The following is a 5,775-nucleotide window of genomic DNA, read 5'->3' on the forward strand; positions in this document are numbered from 1 at the left end:
ACTCACTTTGTAGACCAGGCTGGCCTCGAACTCAGAAATCCGCCTGCCTCTGCCTCCCGAGTGCTGGGATTAAAGGCGTGCGCCACCACGCCCGGCTCTCTTTTTTTTTAAGATTTATTTACTTATTATATATAAATACACTGTAGCTATCTTCAGATACCCCAGAAGAGGGGGTCAGATCTTACTATAGATGGTTGTGAGCCACCATGTGGTTGCTGGGAATTGAACTCAGGACCTCTGGAAGAGTAGTTAGTGCTCTTAACCACTGAGCCATCTCTCCAGCCCCTGAGTTATTCTTTAAGGGCTAATGCAGCTACTTACTTCAAAGTTGTAAACGATGTTTATTTATCACTGCTGACATTCTGGAACCATTAAGAAGTAAACTGAATCAACCCTGACTATACTTATTTCATGGGTAAAACATTCCTGGAAATAGAACTGGAGAGATGCCACCAAATAAAGGGCTTGTTTAGTTTCTTTTTTGGTTACTATGAAAAAAAATCATGATAGTAGTAATTTAGTAAAGACAGTGTTAATTTACCTGATATTTCCTCTTTATACTTCATCACTATGAGAAGTTCATAATAGGAAGTTTTGAGGGATATGATAACATCAGTGAATTAAAACATGCAAGCTTATGATCAGCTTACCTCTACTCTTACATAGTTGAAAATTCTCTGCCTATAGATTGGTCCACAGCAAATGAACCTCATTTCAGTTAATATAATTAAGACTATCACACACAGATATTACCCATGCATATAAGCCCATACATATAGGAATATATATACACACAGGCACATATACTATGCATGGAGTTGCTGAGTACAGGCTTATGTAGTACAGGCTTATGTAGTCGGATTTGATCATGTTCTGAATTTCCTCAGTTTCTATTTTTCTGCATCCCTCTTCATTTCTGATTTCATTAATTTGGATTGTTTCTCTGTGCCTTTAGGCTAGTTTATATGGCTAAGGGTTTATCTATTTTGTTGATTTTCTCAAATAACTAGGTCTTAATTTTGTTGATTCTTTGTATTGTTTTGTAAGTTTATAATTGATTGGTTTCATCCTTGAGTTTGATTATTCCCTGTTGGCTTCTTTTTGTTCTAGATCTTATAGATGCCCTGTTAAGTTGCTAGTGTAGGATCCCTACAACTTTTTATGAAGACACTTATTGCTATGAATTTTTCTCTTAGCACTACTTTCATTGTGTCATAATTTCTGGTATGCTCTGCCTTAAGTTTCATTAAACTCTAGAAACTCTCCAATTTCTTTCTTTATTTCTACCATGGCCAAGTTATCATTGAGTAGAAACTTAATCAGTTTCCATGAGAATGCTGGCGTTCTTCTATTTTTGTTATTACTGGAGACCAGCCTTTGTCCACAGTGATCTGACAGAATGCATGCAATTATTTCTATCATATTGTATCTGCTGAAGCTTGTTTTGTGAAAGATTTTATGGTCAGTTTTGGAGAGGGTTTCATTAGGTTTTGAGAAGAAAGTATGCTCTTTTGTTTTAGGGTGAAATTGTCTGTAGATATTTGTTAAATCCATTTGGTTCATAATTTCTATTGTTTTCACTGTGTTCCTGTTTAGTTTCTGTTTCCATGATCTGTCCCTTGGTAAGAATTGATTGTGGAAGTCCCCCACTATGACTGTGTGAGATTTAGTGTGTGTTTTAAACTTTAGTAACATTTCATTACTAAAATAGGAGCACTTACATTTGGGGAACAGATGTTCAGGATTCAGAATTCATCTTGGTGGATTTTTCATTTGATGAATATGAAGGGTCCTTCCCATTGTCTTTTGATAACTTTTGGATGAAATTCTATTTTAATGGATATTAGAATGGATTTTCAAGCTTGTTTCTTGGGACCATTTGCTTGGAGAAGCTTTTCTAGCCTTTTACTTTGAGGTCTTTGTCACTGAGATCTGTTTCCTTTAAGGAGCACAATGCTGTTTTCTGTTTATATATCAAGTGAGTTAGCCTATGTCTTATTTTTGAGAATTGAATCCATTGATGTTGAGAGATAATATAAAGCAATGATTGTTGATTCCTGTTATTTTTGTTGTTAGAGTTGGTATTGTGTTTCTGTGGTTCTCTTCTTTTAAGGTTGTTGTGAAATTATTGTTTGTTTTCCTTTGGTGTAGTTTTTGTCCTTGTGTTGGAGTTTTGCTTCTATTATGCTCTGCAAGGCTGTACTAGTGGAGAGATATTGTATAATGTTAATTTTGAAATGAAATATCTTGGTTTGTCCATCTATGGTGGTTGAAATCTTTGCTGAGTATAGTAGACTGGACTGGCATTTGTGCTTCCTTAGCATTTGCATGACATCTGTCCAAGGTCTTCTGGCTTTTAGAGTCTCTCTTCAGGATTCTGGTGTCATTCTGATAGGTTTGCATTAATTTTTTTATATAGCTATTTTCCCTCACCACCTTGAATATTCTTTCTTTTTTCAGTGAATTTAGTGTCTGATTATTGTGATGGAGGGAATTTCTTTTCTGGTCCAACTATTTGGTGTTCTGAAGACTTCTTGTACATTTATGGGCATCTTTTACTTTAGGTTAGGGCAATTTTCTTCTATGATTTTAATAAAGATATTTTCTAACCGTTTGAATTGGGAATCTGCCCTTATTTCTATTCCTATTATTCTTCAGTTTTTGTCTTTACATTGTGTTCTGAATTTTCTGGATATTGAGGGTTAGACACTATTTGCATTTTTTATTTTCTTGGAATGTTGTGTAAATATTATTTTCCATACATTCTTTGTCCAAGATTCTCTCTTCTATCTCTTTTATTCAGCTGGTTATGCTTGCATCAGTCACCTGTGATCACTTTTCTAGGTTTTCCATGTCCAGGGTTGCCTCCGTTTGTGATATTTTATTATTTCTATTTCCACTGTTATAACCAAAACAGTTTTGTTCAATTCCTTCACCTGTTTGATTGGGTTTTCCTGTATTTCTCTAAGGGCTTTATGTATTTCCTCTTTAAGGGCTTTTTCTTGTTTACTTGTGTTTTCCTCTTTTTTTTTCCTTTTTCTTTTCTTTTCTTTTCTTTTTTTTTTTTTTTTTAGGGAAGTTATTTTTATCTTCCTTAATGTACACTATCATCTTCATAAGATTTTAGGTTGAAATCTTACTTTTCAGTTTGTTAGGATATCCTCGGCTTGCTGTGGAGGAAGAACTGGGTTCTGATGGTGCCAAGTGATATTGGTTTCTGCTTTGTATATTCCTTTTTTTTTTTTAATTCTGGATGAATGTTTATTAAATGTATATTTATTTATATATTTAACATTTATATATTAAAAACATTTTGATGAAGACTACAGATTTTTTTATTATTCTTGAACTTTCTTTTTACCATCTTTTATCTCCAGTGTTAACTGGCCTTGCTGTGTCTTACTGGAGCCTGTCCCTCCTTAAAAGAATTTGGATCTCTGTGAGCTGGGTTGGAGCAGAACTTCTTGGAGGCAAATGGTGCTTTTTCTGGTTAGGGTTCCTGTGTTCCTAATTACTGCAGGCCTCCTGTAACTGTGGTTATGACAGATCTCCTGTGGTACTTGATATGGTAGACTGCCTGAGAGTAAGGCTGTCTTTGAGTTTGGGCAGGTAGTTTTGTGTGGGGCTGTGGGTATAGGGTAAGAGGTGAAAGGGAGGGAGCCCAACGTCCAGCCAGAGTTCCAGTGCTCTGGGCAGGTAGACACTTTCCTCCTGGCTCTGGGTGGGCATCTGGCTGTGAGAAGCCACTGACCCCACACGCAGGGTGTGGACAAGGGAAAGCCCCTAATACCAGTTTCACAGTCTCTGGCATTCCACACTGGTTACAACAGAGGAGCTGAGAACAAATTAGGGGTTCCGGGGATAAGGGAAGGGGTCAGAGGGAGAGAGGTTCTCACGCAGGCAAGAGTCAGTTTTGTGTGCCTGATCTGCCCCAGGCTGAGTTGTAGACTAGGAGGAAGAAGTGTCTTCATCATCATAGAAGCAGGGGGAGGGGGAATAAGATAGGGAGTTTCTGGACGATAGACCTTGAAAGGTGATAACATTTGAACTGTAAATAGGAAAATATCATTTATTTTCAAATGGAGATAAGATAAAATAAAATATACTTATACATTTGACAATGAGACAACCATGTTATTCATTCTAAGTTTTACATTTTATATACTAATGGCTTTCTTTTTGGCATTATTTAAATTAGATATTTTCTACATTTATATTTCAAATGCTACCTCTAAAGCCCCCTATTCTCTCCCCCTCCCTGCTCCCCAATCCACACAATCCTGCTTCCTGGCCCTGGCATTCCCCATACTGGGGCATAATCTTCACAATACCAAGGACCTCTCCTCCCACTGATGGCTGACTAGGCCATCTTCTGCTACATATGCAGCTAGAGACACAGCTCTTGGGGTGCTGGTCAGTTCATATTGTTGTTCCTCCTATAGAATTGCAGACCCTTTTATCTCCTTGGGTACTTTCTCTAGCTCCTCCCTTGGGGCTCTGTGTTCCATCCAATAGATGACTGTGAGCAACCACTTCTGTATTTGCCAGGCATTGGCATAGCCTCACAAGAGATAGCTATGTTAGGGCCTGTCAGCAAAATCTTTCTGGCATTTGCAATAGTGTCTGGGTTTGGAGTTGTATATGGAATGGATCCTCAGGTGGGGCATCTCTGTATAGTCTTTCCTTCCATCTCAGCTCTGAACTCTGTAACTCCTTCTATGGGTGTTTTGTTCCCCATTCTAAGTGGGAGCAAAGTATCCAGACTTTAGTCTTCCTTCTTCTTGAGTTTCGTGTGTTTTGCAAATTGTATCTTGGGTATTCTATGTTTTGGGGCTAATATCCACTTATCAGTGAGTATATATCATGTGTGTTCTTTTGTGATTGCCTAATAATTTCACGAATTCAATAATGGCTTTCAAACTCTAAGATTAAATGTTGTTAATGAGTCCAGAAAAATCAAGAGAATATTCACAGATAAAAGAACTTGCTTTTCTGCATATTGAATGAGAGAATAGATAATACAGACAGAGAATCAACTAAAAGAAGGAAAAGGTTAGAGCCTCTGAGATTGCTCAGCAAGTAAAAGTGTTTGACACCAATTCTGAAAGACCTAAGTTCTATCTTATGGGATCCATATACTGAAAGGAAAGAACAGACTCCAGAAAGATGCCCTGTGACTTACAAACACACACACACAGACACACAAAAACTAACACACACACACATGCACACTTTGGCTTGCACATAATGAATGACCTACAACACCCCTCTCCCAAAGTAAATTTAGGAAATGTTTGTTTGTTTGTTTGCTTGCTTGCTTGCTTGCTTGTTTTTTTTTTTTTTTGTTTGTTTGTTTGTTTGTTTGGTTGGTTGGTTGGTTGGTTGGTTGGTTGGCTGGTTTTTTGAGACAGGATTTCTGTGTTATAGCCCTGGCTGTCCAGGAACTCACTCTGTATACCAGGCTGGCCTCAAATTCAGAAATCCACCTGCCTCTGCCTCCCAAGTGTTGGGATTAAAGGCATGTGCCACCACTGCCAAGTACAATATATTTTTGAATTCATTAATAAAACTAGTTTCTTTAATTTAATGTCCATTTCTATATTATTTATTCAAGTGTTTCACAAAGATATAATAATGAGTATATTCTTATCGGGAAGTATTTTTAAAGGAAGAAAACATTTTAAGTTAGAAAACATAAAATGTAGAGTCCATAAAATGTCCACAAACAGCAATAAGTGCATACTATATTTCTCTGCAAAGTAAGTGTTTCATAAG

Source organism: Mus caroli, chromosome 1, assembly GCF_900094665.2.
Source record: "Mus caroli chromosome 1, CAROLI_EIJ_v1.1, whole genome shotgun sequence".
Taxonomy (NCBI): Eukaryota; Metazoa; Chordata; class Mammalia; order Rodentia; family Muridae; genus Mus; species Mus caroli.